Source organism: Spea bombifrons, chromosome 6 (assembly GCF_027358695.1).
Source record: "Spea bombifrons isolate aSpeBom1 chromosome 6, aSpeBom1.2.pri, whole genome shotgun sequence".
NCBI classification, from domain to species: domain Eukaryota; kingdom Metazoa; phylum Chordata; class Amphibia; order Anura; family Pelobatidae; genus Spea; species Spea bombifrons.
The window spans coordinates 1,468,433-1,487,027 of NC_071092.1; the positions used below are offsets into that span (position 1 = coordinate 1,468,433).

At 43.6% G+C, this 18,595-nt stretch overlaps 1 protein-coding gene across 5 annotated transcripts in view; it reads right to left on the reverse strand.

Annotated features, from left to right (window-relative positions):
- Positions 1-237: 237 nt before the first annotated feature.
- The window catches only part of ERC2 (ELKS/RAB6-interacting/CAST family member 2), a 216,994-nt gene continuing 198,636 nt past the window's right edge, over positions 238-18,595 (reverse strand). For all 5 annotated transcript variants that reach the window (XR_008354815.1, XR_008354814.1, XR_008354813.1 and 2 more), the window contains one exon: positions 238-314. The gene's annotated coding sequence lies outside the window, so the exon portion shown is untranslated. The remainder of the gene's footprint in view (positions 315-18,595) is intronic.

An 18,595-nucleotide genomic window follows, 5' to 3' on the forward strand; every position in this document is an offset into this window, starting at 1 on the left:
AGGCCTTTGGGTTTAGAGATACGAGGAGCGATGGTTTTCATCGGAAGTAGGAAGCAAACTTGGTTACAAATGACATCATCATCATACATTAAACACCGTTCAGGAGTCGAGAAGGATAAAGATGGCGTCTCAGGGATGGTGTCTGATAACGTGAATCTCCGATGGTAACTTGTGACCGAAAAGACCCCTCTTCGCGTTCGGACTTCGTTCTGTAGGTTACGCCGCGTGCTACATCTGACGCGACGGCCACAGCGGCCCAAAGCGTTTCTGCTGGGAAGTCGGTGATCTTCTTCAGGTCTTTGTCCTGCATCTTCCTGAAATAAAAGAAAAACAAATCGTCAGCCGTCAGCTGCAGGCCTGAAAAAAAGAACACGAAATATCTGTCACTGTATAGAATTATACAACATAACAAAAAGGAACGCGAAAAAGTAACCAACGCACCGCGGTTACAATGTATTTAATAAAACTTCCAGAGTCTCATTGTAGAGAGCAAAATACGGGGGATTCTTATTATCTTCTCCTTACGAGGTTCGCGTTAAAAGAGTCTGTGGCCAGATCCGCACTTTTTATGCCCTATAAGCCAATTGTGAACTAGTATAATGCCATCTCAGTCTAAGATATGATCTACACTTTTTTTTTTAATGTAAAAATTATTTAAAAAAAAAAATCAAAACATTTAAAAAACAAATCATACCTGAAAGAAAAAAAAGTGTAAAACGATAACCAATTTTTTGTGTACAAAATAGCAAAACCCCTCTAAAAAAATGTACTGTGGCATAAAAAAAGAAAAAAAATTCTATATAGTGGAGTTGCTGTATAAGCAGATTCCACAGAAAAGGCTGGAAAGTGCGGTGGCAGCCCACACACCTTTCAGCGCGCTCCCTCGCCGTGAATGTTCCCTTGTTCCCGAGGAGTACCTGCCATCACTATCCTGCGCCCTCGGGCACTTCCTGTCCAATTATGGGATATATTGTTGCTACAATAACCCTTCTCCAGTCGAGAATAATGGCCGCACCAAACCCCCCCCTTTTTTTTAAATAAAGATTTCAGATGCTCTGTTAAATTCCTTTCCTTTTATAGTTAAAACACCAGACGGACCCAAACTATTTTTTTTTGCTAATTGGTTAAAGTGCCGGGTTTTTTTTCGGCGATAAGAGGTAAATCCGTGACTTCTGTGAATTATGAGCCCCTTGTTATTTTCCTCCAATAAACCGGATGAAGTTAATACGTATCATTACAATTATCACTTTATTCCTACACGGTGCCGGTAATATACTCGGCTTTGTCGCCTACCGACCAAAAGGAATTTTAAGGCTGATCGTCCCACATTTAACAATTTGCCCAGGATTTGCATTAGAAATAAATATAGCTTTATAATCTGAAATGCTGGTTAACCCCCGAGGACCCGCCTGCGTTTTATCATAGTACAACTCTCAACAAGCTCAGCCACCCACTGGCTGGGAGTCTGTGGAAATGGTTTTTGCCTGCGCTGCTTTCTGTGAACCTCGGGGGTCTCATAATTACCTTTTAACTAATCCTCTCCTCCGTATGAAGGCAGCTCTGCCAACACAATGTAGCTAAAGGCTAAACAATGCAGAGACGCCAAAAGCATAAGACTGTTACATGTAACAGGATAACTAACAATGACGTGACAAACTCTATGGAACATACAGGGTTAACTACTGGCTACTTTTTGTTTTAAGATACTTTTTTTGCCTTTTTCCATTTTTTTTGCCTTAATTCCTAGAAACTTGTTACTTTGGTAAACGCACAGGGGTTAAAGGGGAAATAGTTTAATAACAGCAGTAAAATGCCGGCTATTTCTGACACGCGGGGTTAATGTCCATTACGCTCCATATGTTTTCCAAATGTTTTAAACGAGCCCCCAGATCCAGCAACAGATACCCATTGAGAAAGATCGAATTGCTTGCCCCTAACCTGTTACACATGGTAGCCACGCAAAAGACCAAGAGCTGATACGGCGATTAGAGGACGAATCTCAGGAAGAAGGAAGGGGATCGGAGATACTGGCGGCCATTTTAAATCAGAACCAGATACGGCTCTTAGGGGGCGATTTGGCCGAAAAACTGTGGATCGGATCTAGAATTTAACAAAATTTAAGTACAGTGACAATAACAGAACAGGTTTGAGATAAGAAATCTTGTCTCAGAGACAGGGATCCCAGATCTCTAAACCCATCAGGACACATATAGGACATATAGGACACATATAGGTCATATAGGACACATATAGGACACACAACTATATATGATGGGGGCCACGAACCAGAGACATCTCAACCAATATTCTTAAAAATGTTTCCCTCCTCCACATAATGTTTTTCTCTTTGATCATAAACCCCAGCTCTGTATTTTTTTCAGTCGGTGAGAAAAACCTGGTTTTATCTCACTTTGTTCCAATAAACTCCCTTATCTGCAGACCTGGAGGCCGCCATTGTTTTCAGTCATGTGATATTTTGGGTGACTTTCCCTGCTCAGACACCACACTGAGCTGATGCTTTATGGTGATGCTAATGAAGTCCCTTCCTCCATAGACTTTCGTTAGTCAGAGAGTCCGGCTGGGTGGTTGAGACTGAGGCATTCTATTGTTTCCCACAGGCGGTATGATAAGGAGTCGGCGGGTTTGTTTAGTGGATTGGATTTAGATAACAGAGCGAGAACTCGCAGTATTCTGCTTTCCGAATGTTGGATCATCAGAACTCTTGATATTTTAGTTGCGCGTCGGCTCGTTCTGTATCATCGGCCCGTCGCGGGTTGGTGACTTGTGACACGAGAGCTCAAAGAGCTGGCACCGAGGTTCATAACGCAGGTTGTTGGATTCTTGATTTGTTTAGAAGAAACAGCGTTAATTCCCCAATAATTTTTGCTAATCATAGTCTCACGAAGCTTCGCCCCGCACGCGGAGCACAAAACAGCAATTTGCGCGCCACTAAACCCTCCTGATGTCTGTTTTAATTAATACCCTCGTCTTAATCTGATTTAAGGGAAGATTTGTATTATAATTAAGGTAACGCCCTTAAAAAGTATTTTAATCTGGGTAAAAGCACTCGCTTCATCACATGGCAATAAAAAAACGGTATAATTTCTTAGCAAACGATCGGTCAGATACCATTTCAGAGATAATGACACAATAAATCCACTTTAACCCTCTCACATCCGGAGACGGTCGCTTTTGGAGCTAAAGCAGAAGAACCGCTGACAACACCACCAGAGTTCATGGAAACTCTAGAATTGGAGGCCTTGTCAACGTCCTTCTACAGTTGGACTATAATTCCTATTATCCACGGAGGATGAATTTGTTGAGCCAATCAGTGCTACGATGGACTATAAAAAAGGTAGATGCGCGGGTGCAACATCTTCAGGGTATGGGATAAACAGACTATTTTGGGAAGGGTTAAATGTGGTTGGATTGGGCAGTTTCATCAGATTCCTCCATTCCTATATTCGAGTTTCATTTTATTTGGTCAAACCGATCGCTACCCAGAAGCCCCCAGGTGCCGTTGATCCGATGCACGCTGAGTGACTGCGGAATAATTAAGGTTTTTCCTCTGGAGCTGTCACAGACGTCGCCGCGCACGTAATTGTTCTTTAACGTATGATTATTTTCTTTATTTCTTCAGCCTGCAGATGGAATCATGAATTCTCCACTTCATCCCAAATTCAATGCTTGGCCTTGGACTGAGCTTGCGCTTATTCCGCTGACAGCATTGATAATGGCCGGCGGGGAAGGAACGAGGGCTCCCGGACCCCGCAGGATGAATGAGGACGGCTCCGGTGCCAGGATAAATTCCTCTGGCCGGGTTTTCTGCCTTCCGTTTCGCTTCACTAGCCAAAATCTCACAACTCAACGCTACAAATACCAAAAGGTGCCGTATTTTCTTAAACCTACAGAAATAAGGTTGCCTGCAATGCTCCCTGCATAAATATTTTTCTATCGCAAAGAAAAATAACTTATTAAAACTAAAACCTTTAAGTTTCTAATGAAATAAGTAATGTACTTCATTTATTTTTCCTGCCTGGTCCATTAAAATAAGGTCATTCAGTACATTTTTTTTAGTAGAGCCCAGAGAGCCAAATGGCTGTGATTTCAACCCAAACCATCCAATGGTTACAATATATTATTTAAAAGGTCTGGTGTGTGGGGTTGACTCGTGTGGAGTGTGGATATCCATCACTTGATCATCTAAAGCACTGGCGATCCTCTATGTCCATTCTCCACGGAGAGTCCATTTATTGAGTCAATCAACGCAGGGCTTTTCACCTCGATGGACTTGTGGAACCGTTGGTAGGAACTTGGTTAGGCAAGGGTTTCATTTCCATGACTGCTCCTCGTTACTGCAATCATCCTATGGATTGTGGAAGGAGTTAGTTGGGTGGCGTAATTATTTCACAATCTGGTTCTTTCATAGACTGTTGACCAAGTTCTGATCATACTTCATCTCCACCTGGATCATACCACTATGACGGGGGTGGAGGCTCATATATTAACCGATGAAGAGGGAAATATAAGATGGAGACATCAGTATTAAGGCAATGAAGATCAAAATCTCATCTGCTGTGGGCTCCACCGAAGCCGGTAGGAGCCACCATCAACCCCAGGCCGGTTTTCTTAATAGCGACTTTCACCACATCATACGTTGAGTGCACAACTGGATAAACCGCATGAAATAAAACATCCAATACTTGGAAAAAAGGTAATTTTCCAAACGCCACCCCAAAACATTAGATTAAAATACATTTGCGGGATTTTCTTGAAAATAGCTTTTCAATATTTTTAATAATTACCACAATGTGCTACTTCTCTTTCCCTGGCAGATTTGTTTATTTCAAATATTTCCCCCAAAACAATTAGAAAAAGAGAGGGTTTTACAGCCAGATTAAATGTGGTTTTATCTGCCGTCACACAATTAGTTATTTTTACCGTCTTATCTTCATATTAAAAAAAAACCTCTCTCAATCGATGGGTTCTCTTGTAGATAAAGTAAATTCTGGAAATATTAAGATAAATTATGAAATATATCCATATTTTTTCTTTTGCACTGCTAGACGCGCTGATGCTTATTATACCGGTATAGGTTAGATCTACGAGGCCACAACGCCATTCAGGGCTCTGTCAACATACGTTACAAACATGATTGTAAAGATTAGGCCATGCGGTTTGAAGAAGCTTCTCCTCCTTGATGTGAAAAACGCATTCATTCCTCAGCTAATTAGGATCCCTTTTTTTGAAGATCAAGGTTCTGCTATCTCTTAATAACATGGTTGGTTTGTCTGCCACCTGGGACTCAATGCACCATCTTCTCCTCCAAAACAGATGCCTTAGGCCAGTGCATGCGCTGGCAGGAAAACCCTCATCCCAATTTTCTTCAAGCAATTTTAACTATTTTACATCATCGCTAATGGCAGACACTTTGCTATTTGTTTAAAATAAAAAATAAAAAAGTTCGACGCAGCAAAAAAGTTTTACAAACCAAAAAAAACAAATCAGTTCAGTTTTCTACAAGCATTTCTATTTTTTTTTTTTACTTTAAATTTTTTTTTTAACTACAGCAATTCTTAATTTTAAATATAGCACTTTTTTTTATTTCCGAGCCGCCCTCTTAAAAATTGTAAAAAAAATATAAAAAAATTGTAAAAAAAAAAAAAAAAATTGCACAATATTTGCAAAAAGCAAAAACTTAACAGACAACGAATTTGGATTAAATTTGGATTTCGCACATCACCGTGGGGGGTAATCTGCAGGAACATGAACCTGTCCCATTTTATAACTGTATCCCATATATCTCCTAATTCTGGGTAATCTTCACCCGCCCTACTTCCTGTCTGACACCTGTCAAAGGCGCTGATTGATGTCGGCCACGCAAAAAAAAAAACTTACAAAGAGTTTTTACACCGACACTTAGTAACGTATTAGGAAAATAACAAACTTCGCACCTTATTTAACAATACACCTATAATTTCGGTAGATTTCCCTAAGCTTTAAAAAGAGGAATTTAGCTGAGCTCTCCCGTTTTAGATGTCTACTTAAAAGAGCCTCTAATTTTTTTTTTGTCATCTTCCAATTTTCTTCAAAACAATTACAGAGTTAATTTAGCAGAGGGATTAAACGGCGAGGGCTGGAAAGATTTGCCTGGTTTTGTAAAAAAAGAAAATAGAGTTTTATTTGCTGAGCGGTTTAAACTTGGGGCTTCAGACCAGAGCTGGAACGCTTCGTCTCGTTAGGAAGTTCTCTTCTTCTCTCTGACCTGCCTCACGGAGTCAACGGTCTGGAGAAGGGGGTCCTGTTGGGGTCCTTGTGGCATTATGCGAATTAAGGGGAATATTATTGATACACTTTCAGGACTTTCAGGATTTCAGGAAACAAAACCATAACGTTGTATCGTTTTGAAGGCGGACGCGTTGGGTTTGAAGGCTTTTGGGCTTGGTTGACGGGACGAGTTACTGATCGGAGCCGATGGTCTTGCTGGACCTAGTTGGGGTCCTCGAATTAAAATGTTATACTTTCGGAAATTGGTGCTTAGTACTGGTCTTGAGTTCTTTTTTAGTTGGTAAAATAACTCTCTTTAAAATGCGAGCAAACCCCCGATTTGTAAAGTTTAGGCTATCAGAACGTGGTATGGGCTCTGGACTTTGATGGCATTACCCAGCTCACCTTTAAGTAAATTGCGCAATGAATCTGGAATCTCCAGACCCGCGTGAAAGATGTCCAAAAACAAGGTGATACACGATAAAAATTCTTGCGTGCGCAATTTCTATATCGGAAAAGCTTCTGGACGCGCTTTGCCTTAAAGCTACGAGAGCCGTTTTCCTAACAATTTCTATGCATTTTCTTTTTAGGATCAAAGACGATTCGTAAACGAGACACAAAGACTGAGTACGAACCATTATCTCTTCTGTTAGTCATTTATGGGTGAATCCAAACCGCAGACCTCAGGGCAACCAAAAATAATTGATCTTCAAACCAAAAGCAACAGAGGTAACCCCTATCCATACGGCTGTATTAGGGTCCTCGTTTGAAGTCTTTTGATGAAATTAATGAATTACTTCCTTCCCATGTCTGCTTTGAATCATCTGTAATGTAATTGTGAACATCAGCGAGAAGATCCCGCTTTAAACCTGGCCAATGTAACATTCAGCTAGCGGTAACAATGTAACCAACCCTGTGAAATGGCACAAAATTGACACTCATTTTCATCCTGTATGGGCCTTTTCTCTAAAACGTTCAAATTCATTAAGGGTTTTAGTAAAATTAAACAGAATAACCTGGAGGGAGAGGAGGACTATCGACGGGAATATAAAATACTTAAATCGTATGGTATTTGGTTGGACGTGGTGCGCATGGATTCTGGTGGTTTTTATTTGGTGCTTAAAGGACATCAAGAGAATGAGATCATGGAATGAGAAAAAAATACATTATCAAATGTACTGATACTTTATGGGATAATCTATCTGCTTTCTAAAGTATCCATTTGCACGTCTTTATTTTTCGTCTTGGAATAAGTCAAAGGTCTCGACCAATCATTCAGAAACTAATACCATCCTCTGAGAAACGTCAGCCCTGACCTAGCGGTAGACAAGGGAAGAGGGAGATTTATGGAGTGTGCGTGAACCTAACCACTGACACAAACCCAATTACTGTCACGAGCTGAGAACACAGGTTGATAAGGAGCCCAGGTGCAGGGGATACGAGGGGCTCTGTCTGTACCCCACGATGCATTATGGTCTGGGGTTACAGACAGGCGCAGGAATAAACCACAGACAACAGATCTGGATTAAGAGTTGTATTGAATGCGATGGTACAACAATAGATATGCAATGGAAGTGACTTGGCAGGAAGCCCTCTTGCGGGGCACACGGCAGATAAGCCCTCTTGCGGGGCACACGGCAGATAAGCCCTCTTGCGGGGCACACGGCAGATAAGCCCTCTTGCGGGGCACACGGCAGATAAGCCCTCTTGCGGGGCACACGGCAGATAAGCCCTCTTGCGGGGCACACGGCAGATAAGCCCTCTTGCGGGGCACACGGCAGATAAGCCCTCTTGCGGGGCACACGGCACGACTAGAAGCCCTCTTCCAGGGCACACGGCATGGCTAGAAGCCCTCTTGCGGGGCACACGACTAGAAGCCCTCTTCCAGGGCACACGGCACGGCTAGAAGCCCTCTTCCAGGGCACACGGCAGGTTGCCCACTTGCAGGGCACACGGCAGGTTGCCCACTTGCAGGGTACTCGACTTGGGAGTCCTCTTAGTGGGGCGCTGGCCGCAACTCAGGAACACAGCAGATTGCCCACTTGCAGGGCACACGGCAGGTTGCCCACTTGCAGGGTACTCTTCTTGGGAGTCCACTTAGTGGGGCGCTGGCCGCAACTCAGGAACAAGGCAGGTACTGGAACAAGGCAGGTACTGGAACAAGGCAGGTACTGGAACAAGGCAAGGTACTGGAGCAAGGCAAGGTACTGGAGCAAGGCAAGGTACTGGAGCAAGGCAAGGTACTGGAGCAAGGCAAGGTACTGGAGCAAGGCAAGGTACTGGAGCAAGGCAAGGTACTGGAGCAAGGCAAGGTACTGGAGCAAGGCAAGGTACTGGAGCAAGGCAAGGTACTGGAGCAAGGCAAGGTACTGGAGCAAGGCAAGGTACTGGAGCAAGGCAAGGTACTGGAACAAATCAGGAACCAAACAGGTAGTCCTCAAACATTACAATGTCAAGGCCCAGACTGCAGGGCTGGGCAGGTTTATAAAGGCTGAAATGATCAGGTAAGCCACTGCAGCTGGACCTGATAATCAGTCTGAGAGGCTCTGAATAGCAAGGGCGGCCACTACTGGCTGGAAACATGAAGTGAATAAGGAAAAGAATAAACAAGTCCAGCCAGCGCATGGTGAAGCGTGACATACCCCCACCGCAAGGAGCAGCCTCCGGATGCTTACGGAACCATGGAACGGTGGTCTCACCGTCTGCGGTGAGACTTCTTCTTCTTTTCCTCCTCCTCTCTAGCACGTAGTGCTTTCTCATACGCTTCCAGATCTACACGACATATTACATTGCCGTTGGAAGTCACTACACGATCTGATGGCAGAGGTTCTGTTGTGCTGAGTTGGGCTGGATAGGCCTCAGCTACTGGATACACAGACGTGATGGTCCCGGTAAGTGCTTGTCTTGTCCTTTCTCTACTCCTGAATTCACCAGGGGTTAGGCAATCACCCTGTGCACGGATCTCCTTTGATCGGCGTTGAATAGCATCAAAACAGGGCTGGGTTGCAGGTGGAAAGGAGGAACGTTTACTGGACCTTTGGTCACGGAGACGTTGTTCGTACTGTATCAGTTCTGTTCTGTGTACGATCTTTCCATCTGATGCAAGGACGTTGCCAGGAGCCCCTAGGGAGTGTCGTGCGGTTTGGAGTGTCCTATTCCTACTCCTGTGAGTGGTAGGAGTGGTGTTCCTTACCGCACAAACAGCTGGGGGGTTGATATCCATGGATGTGTCTGTTTCATCTGTCTCAGATGACGCACTGTCCATATCAGACCACTCGGGGGCGTCCGACAAGGTCTGGAGGTCATCTGACATCCCAATGGAGGGTGTAGGAGTCCTAGGTGCTGAGGACTGGTTAACCCCTGCATCACCTGTCTGTGGATGCGACAGGGTATGCTCCTGCTTTGTGACGTTGCTGGCGTCATATGCAGGTTCCGGGGCATGGGGTTTCTCCAGGTGGGTTGCGGACGGTTTGACTGGTTTGTGCGGACAATACGATATCCTGTGGCCAGTCTCTCCGCAGTAAAAACATAAGTCGTCCTCTTGTCTTCTCCGTTTTTCTTTTTTGGTGAGCGGCTCTCGCTTAAAGCTCTTAGCAGCCTTCTTTCTTGGTGTCTGGGTCTTGGTTTTTGTGTCCACGCACTCAGCTTCTACCACAGTCCTTACTGACTTGCATAGGTGGAGTACACATTCTGCCAACAATTCCAGTACTGCAGGTATCCCCGCGGACTCCTTGTATTGGCCTTGACATTCTGTCACGAGCTGAGAACACAGGTTGATAAGGAGCCCAGGTGCAGGGGATACGAGGGGCTCTGTCTGTACCCCACGATGCATTATGGTCTGGGGTTACAGACAGGCGCAGGAATAAACCACAGACAACAGATCTGGATTAAGAGTTGTATTGAATGCGATGGTACAACAATAGATATGCAATGGAAGTGACTTGGCAGGAAGCCCTCTTGCGGGGCACACGGCAGATAAGCCCTCTTGCGGGGCACACGGCAGATAAGCCCTCTTGCGGGGCACACGGCAGATAAGCCCTCTTGCGGGGCACACGGCAGATAAGCCCTCTTGCGGGGCACACGGCAGATAAGCCCTCTTGCGGGGCACACGGCAGATAAGCCCTCTTGCGGGGCACACGGCAGATAAGCCCTCTTGCGGGGCACACGGCACGACTAGAAGCCCTCTTCCAGGGCACACGGCATGGCTAGAAGCCCTCTTGCGGGGCACACGACTAGAAGCCCTCTTCCAGGGCACACGGCACGGCTAGAAGCCCTCTTCCAGGGCACACGGCAGGTTGCCCACTTGCAGGGCACACGGCAGGTTGCCCACTTGCAGGGTACTCGACTTGGGAGTCCTCTTAGTGGGGCGCTGGCCGCAACTCAGGAACACAGCAGATTGCCCACTTGCAGGGCACACGGCAGGTTGCCCACTTGCAGGGTACTCTTCTTGGGAGTCCACTTAGTGGGGCGCTGGCCGCAACTCAGGAACAAGGCAGGTACTGGAACAAGGCAGGTACTGGAACAAGGCAGGTACTGGAACAAGGCAAGGTACTGGAGCAAGGCAAGGTACTGGAGCAAGGCAAGGTACTGGAGCAAGGCAAGGTACTGGAGCAAGGCAAGGTACTGGAGCAAGGCAAGGTACTGGAGCAAGGCAAGGTACTGGAGCAAGGCAAGGTACTGGAGCAAGGCAAGGTACTGGAGCAAGGCAAGGTACTGGAGCAAGGCAAGGTACTGGAGCAAGGCAAGGTACTGGAGCAAGGCAAGGTACTGGAGCAAGGCAAGGTACTGGAACAAATCAGGAACCAAACAGGTAGTCCTCAAACATTACAATGTCAAGGCCCAGACTGCAGGGCTGGGCAGGTTTATAAAGGCTGAAATGATCAGGTAAGCCACTGCAGCTGGACCTGATAATCAGTCTGAGAGGCTCTGAATAGCAAGGGCGGCCACTACTGGCTGGAAACATGAAGTGAATAAGGAAAAGAATAAACAAGTCCAGCCAGCGCATGGTGAAGCGTGACAATTACCGAACATCGGCCCCACTCATTCTTTTTTTTTCACTAACCTACTGGCTGCCAGAAAGGTTTCAATCCAACATTTAACCTGATGACTGCAACATGCGCAAGCCACAACTACCTAATGGTCCTAATGGTCAAGGTATCGATATAAACGTATGATGGGTACCCCACATTTGCTTAATAGGAAGCCAAGGGCAGTGTCCGAGGTTTATTAATGTTTCGTGGTCTGATACCGGATGACGAACACATCGTAACACGTTAGCAATCTTTGAGACACAGTCATCGAGACGAGATGAGGTGAGGTCTCAGATAACCCTCCAACTATTTCATCACAGCTGAGAACTCTTCGATGAAATACCCCGATGAAGCAGCACGATGATGACATTGTTGGGGGGACATCTGGAAACAATTAAACATGTAAAAACACGGGGCGAGGTACAGACTACAAAGCGGATATTGTACGGAACAAATTAAAGGAAAAAAACATCTATTGACTCAATCACCAAATCGCTCACAAACAGACACTCTGTGTGAGAAAATGTCAAGTATCAAAGATGAGAAGATGAGAGAAACATCATGAGTAACGCACAGCCGTGAACAACGAGGAAATGATCCAACGCTCAACGGGATGGAATGGATTTCTAAACGGGTTTTATTCTTTAATTGTTTTATTACAGCTTTTGTTTTACGAGCGTCGGCTGGAACACGACACCCGTCGGGCATCTATCGATACCACGGAAGCCGACTGCAACTAAACCTTCCAATTTCTGCCAGTTTGATGCATTTTAATCCACATTCCATTGTTACATTTTACTATTACCACGTAAAATAATGAAACCGATGTCCAAAATCCCAGCAAACCTTGCTGCCTTCGCCCTAAATCATTCCATTAACCAAAACAGTTAAACAGATTCTTTGCCCCCCACCATCTGCCCCTTCCAATAATACGACCCCCATTATAGGCAGATTGCAGAGATAATAACCAGATGATTGGTGCATTTTACATTAATTCTGTTTTATATTAAAAACTTCCTTTTTTAAATTTAGAAACATATTGGCCAAAGAATCTTTGTAAATTAAAAAATACAAAACGTAGAAACGGAGTCCATCTGGGTTTTTAAACTCGGTTACAAATAATGAGGAGATTGCTTTTGTTTGGTTAAGAAATCTATCGTTTGGCACCTGTGCCGGCTGCTGGGCGCGGTATATAAATACACATCGCATGCGCCAACAACGGACGGACGGACGGGACACCCTTTCCTAGCACTGCTAAAGGTGCTGTTCCACTTAGACAAAACTTTCATCGCAAATAAGCCTTTAATTTTCTTAAGGTGTAACGTTCCCTCTCACAAAAATAACAAACATTTAAGAAGTTTTTTTTTGGGGGGGGCAAACACCTATCAGTACATAAAATGTGAATAAATAACTATTGCAGGGAAGGATTTAGACATCCAGCGGCAATAGCAATGATGCTTCTGATACTGCATTTGGTTATAAAAGTGATGCAGCGATCGGCACCACGACGCCGGACCACCAGGAACATCTAACTGGCTTTTAAAGCCAACGCATGTTTTATTGCCTTTTGGTAATGAAAAAATACAAAGTTTTTTAACATCTCGCCCAAAGAATGAATTTTTATAGAACTGGTGCTGTTGCTGGATTTTCTCCAGGCCGTTTGGTAAATCGGAGAGTTTTTGTCGAGGGTCCTCGTATTTATGAAACAATTGGAATTATTGTATATATATATCGCTGATATCCAGCACGTATAAAGTAAAAGAATGAAGCACAGTCTGCGTTGGCCGCGTACCCGCCAGCAATCACCATGTTTACTGTTTAAATGGGACTCCAGGTTACTGCATGATGATCTATTTATAAAGGGATTATAGAAATGGCCCACGGGAAGTTCTTTCCCCAAATAAATTCTTGCAACAACCTGAATGCACACAAACTGAGATTCTAGCAATGATTGTTAGCAAACATAGTTAGTGAGTCAAATACTTGGAGATTTACGGTTTATTTCATAAAAAGGTATTTTCTGGAGACGCGCCGCGTACGGAGGGATTGTTTGTGAGATGTTTAGAGGTTCCTCTTCATGACGATGTGTAGCTGAGAGATTACACAATACGCACTTTGTAGTCTGTGGCATCGGCCGTGTCGTCGTTGTGTGTTTAATTGTTGCCAGATGTTGCTCGTATTATCAGAAATTTGCTCATTTTTGGAGGTATGTGGGGGAGGCTTGTGAGGGTCATTGAGTGGTAGATTCCCAAAAGACAACAGAAGTTCATGAATGCTCTGTTTTAGGCTAAATTTATGAATTTATCTATATACCTGGACACTGCAATTATACCCAATAACCCCACCGCTTAATCTGATACATCTATAGGATCTAAAAAAAAGGTTAAACATAAGATGCACAAGAGATGCAACATTACTGGAAAGCACTGCTTACCTTCTCCATTTAATAATAATAATAATAATAACAATAATAATAATAATAATAGTAATAATAATGTCACTGTTTTCCAAAAAAAACTACAGCCCCCTACCTGGAAAACATCTTATTAACATATGCAAATATATGTAAATATCCTGACGAATATGTACCGGCGTTTATATTTTATTTTTGTTTTGGGGGAAGACATTTTTACTCTCCCCTTTTTTACTTCCTGTTCTGTATTACAGTCACTTCCTGTTCAGAAATGGTTTAGGAAGTGCTCATTAGAGCAGGTGCAGAGGGTAATTTCTTCCCACAGTCTAGGGATATTAACGTATTTTTCATTCTAATGAGCACGGCTAGTTTTTCTGTTTATTTTACGAAAACTGTTAAAATATGTAAAAATTTGTTGATACACATTAAATATGTTTCCTTAGTGTAGTCGGGGGCGACATATATCAGATATGACATAATCGGCCCCCTTTTTTAATATTTGACCTTTTAGTTGTGTAGAAGTCACTTCAAAATACTAGACATAACAAATGAAATTGGTTATTAAACAAGAACGGATTATTATTAACTTTTAATGTCTTTTTTATGATTTTTGCTTTGTCTTCAGCTAATGAAATTTCCTTGGCTTAATCAAGGGGCGCTTTAACTCTTTCAGTGATTTTTTTTTTTAATCAGTTGTGTCTGTTAAAGGCTACTTCACCAGTGTCTTTTTTAGTAAATGTAACATATTTCCATGTTTATAAATGTTTATTTTCCAGAAGGTCGGGAGAACCTGACGTCTACGAGGCACCGAGCGGCTGTTTTTCTTTCTAAGCACCCATTAATATTTTTTTGCCTGGAGGGTTTCCCCCGCTGCTTCTTTGAAGCATTTTCCTCTGTAAATGGATGTTTAACAATTAAGTCAAACCGAAGGAGGGTTTTAAAGCTCAGCGCCATTACTGATTGGGTAACAGAACCGAGCTTTAAAATAAATGGGTGGTACGAGACCCCCAAAAACTAATTACATAATGTTCTGCATCTGCGAAAACAGTCATAAGGGGAATACAAACGCGTCCGTATGTAATATCAGGGCCGCACTATTACGGTGTATAATGTATCTGTTATTTTTTTTAAATAGAGCAACTTGTAGAAAAACAAACCTTCTTGCTACTAGGTACATCCGACGGGGAAGGGATATCCTTCAATAATAATACAAATGAATTCGCCTTTTGTTACACGGATACTCGGATACGTAAAACGCTTTTGCCGGGTTTTGTGCGGCGAGCCGTCAGTCCATCTAAAGAGGACGTTTATTTCGTGAAGGACGGGTCCAGGGTTAACATTCTGAATTTAGAAAAAAGGTTCCAAGAACATTCTAGAACGCCGTTGATGGGGCCTTTTGGGTGTAGTTGGGATAGAGCGTTCAGCCGCTCTCGGGACGCACCCTGTCTTTGTATCATTCATAATAACCGTTCAATGAGGTAACAATCAGATCAGAACCCAATATGGGACCTAAAGCATAAAATGTGTTAATTTTCCTAAAGCTTGCATTTCATATTTTTGTCTTTGGAAGAACCCAAAGCGCTGTCCTCTCCTCCTCTTTCCCTCTCATCATTGGAGGAAATGCAGTATACGAGCTGTGGGCCCCGGAACATGCGTAACTGCCCTTACTGCCCCCATATGAATCAGGCAGATTTGGTTCATGTTGTTTCCATTGGGGTAAAAGAGGTGAAGGCATAATGTGCCCGGTCAATAACAATAGAAATGGCCCATTTGTCCGAGTCAGTTTGGGCTATTGTTACGCGAAGATCCGACACAAGGTTTCACGTCGTGGCATCGAATGGATACAAAGTTTCCTTGGAAAAATTGTTTTCCGAGCTGCCTCTATAATATGGTCGTCCTTTACCCCCTGCCACCTCCGCCCAAACAACCCCAAACTATTTTAATGAATAGAGCAATCATCAAATCTTCTTAAACCAATCTAGACCATAATGTAGATGCAACTTAACTAAAAGCACCCCCCCCTTATTAAAAGCTAAAATTCAGACCCTTTCAGTCTAAAACTACTGTAAAGTTTTACGAGGGAAAAAAAAATGGAAATCTCTTTAATTTAAACCATGTCAGAAATGGATTTCCATTGTCTAAACGGGTGTAAAAATCCATCAGGCGCAGCTTGAAGACATTAAAGGTTTTATTACAGAATCCTGTGTAATTGGGAACAGTACGGACCTCGAGCAAATTAGCTCAAAGGAGGCAAAATAAGAGATGGGATAAACGAATTGTTTCAATGATCTCCTTTCTTGGAACAAAAGGCGTCGAACCCCCCCCCCAAAAAAAAAAATATAAAACCCATCAAGACCTATTCCCTTGAAGGAACCGGCATTAGTATTAACATGTTTCAGTCCGACGCGTCCTCGCGGAGAATCCGTGTGAGATAAACGCGCGCCCAGATGTGATACGGTGGATGTTTTCTTCTGCAAATTAACTTTGTATCGCATGGCTAAAGCTTGGGCCAACCTGAAAGAAGCCAATATAACCTGTATAATGTATAGGTAAATCGGCAAGCTGGCCCTGTATAATGTATAGGTAAATCGGCAAGCTGGCCCTGTATAATGTATAGATAAATCAGTAAGCTGGCCCAGTATAATGTATAGGTAAATCAGTAAGCTGGCCCTGTATAATGTATAGGTAAATTGGCAAGCTGGCCCTGTATAATGTACAGATAAATCAGTAAGCTGGCCCTGTATAATGTATAGGTAAATCGGCAAGCTGGCCCTGTATAATGTATAGGTAAATCGGCAAGCTGGCCCTGTATAATGTATAGGTAAATCGGCAAGCTGGCCCTGTATAATGTATAGGTAAATCAGTAAGCTGGCCCCTGTATAATGTATAGGTAAATCAGTAAGCTGGCCCTGTATAATGTATAGGTAAATAAAGTCAACCGGCCCAGCATAACATAGTTATGGTTTTCCATTGCAGTTTCCTCCCCCTGCCCAAATCTACCCCTCCACGGCTGTAGGTGTCTGACTGCCCAGACAGTGCATAACGGGATAAACATTCTTAATATAAATGAAGGATCGTTTAAATCGCGTATCAGCGGAACATGTAAGCCCCTTTTCACGGCTGCTTGAATCCCCAGAATGCTCTTAATATGTCGGATGCACAAATACAATTGAACTAATTCTCTCGAAACACAAACTTGATGTGTGTTCCCCTCGGCTGGGTTTTGATCTGAGGTTCTCTGAGCATTCAAGGGAGATTACCAATGCCCTTTCATGAAGATATTTCCAGAGAGACACAGAATCTACTTCATGTCTCTTCCGTATTCATAAAACCCAGTCTAGAAACGGCAGTACGGCGAACGCCTCAAGGGTCGTGGATTTAAAAGAAGGAATCTGGCGCAAAATCACAGAAACAAAGAACTAAGAATAATCATCGAAGGATTCCAGGAGAAACTGATTTCTTAGTAAGAGGTCGTCGTCAACGTCCACCCACCATCATTTCTATCAATATTATCCTAAATCAGGAAAATACTATGTTGATATAAATGTATAAGATAATGAGTGGGTGACACGTGGAGGTATCACGATAGGAGCTTCGAGCGGCCCATGACAAGACTTGATACATTGTACCCGGCGCTTGTCTTCTGCTCCATCAGGACAATTGTTAGGAGGAACGTGAGACGTGGCTCTCAGGAAGTTCTTAGAACAACAACAGTCACAACGTCTCAACAGGGGCGACACATCAGGTGTCAAAAGGACAAAGCTGAAGTTAGCGATCTTTGAGATGTTTGTAAAGCAATTTGAGGGATTGAGGCTCCTTTGCACGCCAGGGTCCCTGTCCACAGAGGGGACCTGATTAGATGAGACTGATAATCGAGAGGAAGAAGATACCAATAGGAAGGAATTCCTGCTTTTCTGGTCTGATGACGGAGGGCCACTCTCCGAGCGCACAATTAATCCGGGCTGATGAGGGACAAGGTGAGGGGTGATGAAAAGGGAAGGGGGTAGGTAGGGATGGGGGGGGCAGAAGGGCTAGAAAACATTTCATTGTTTTCACGCAAAGATTTTAAAATGGTATCTTCTGAACGAGACCTGAGTGTTTAAATGATTTAGACTGAGACTCCAGATTTTGCCTTCAGTTGATGAATATTCTAAACTTTGCACTCAATCAAAGGGTGAAAAACAGGCAGAATCGGGTACATCGACGACGGCCGTCCTGCCTGCCGTGTAAATCATTTTTTAGGTGCAATAAAGTAACTGCATGTATTATTTGAGCAGCACACAACACAATAAAGATAAAGGGTCTTCTATCTCCTGTTACACATTTATGGCACTTTAACATTTCAGAATCTACGCCCCATACCCGGGATATTTCTGTCTGGATAATCCTGGCCAAAATAATAATAAAAAAATGAATCCACGTCGTGTTATTTCCAGCAGAGAAGGTCCACGGTGGAGGAACTGCCTGGTTTTAAATATTGTTTTCAGTAACCAAAAATGAAATCCTTTAATTATTTAGAGAGCGGCTCGCTATCCCGAGACTGCGGAGAGATCGTCTGAAAAGGATATAGAATCCCCTTTCCTATAAAACATATATTTAACATAATTAATAGTAGCTCACGGAACGGCGGGGAGAAGCCATTTGGAATAAACGTATTTTGTTGGGGGCAAAAGCTGGACAAATCAGAAGCGGACTTAGGTTACTTTGTTCATACTATGGGTCCTAGGGGCCCGACGGTGGGCTACTAAATGCAGACCTCCTATAACGCGCGGGACCCTAATAGAGCAGCTTGCCGGGGGGCCCAGCGGAATACTGACTTGTCACTGGGAGAGCAGAACCAATGAGAATTCAGAAATTAGGGCCACAGGAAGTGCCTGGCCCAACG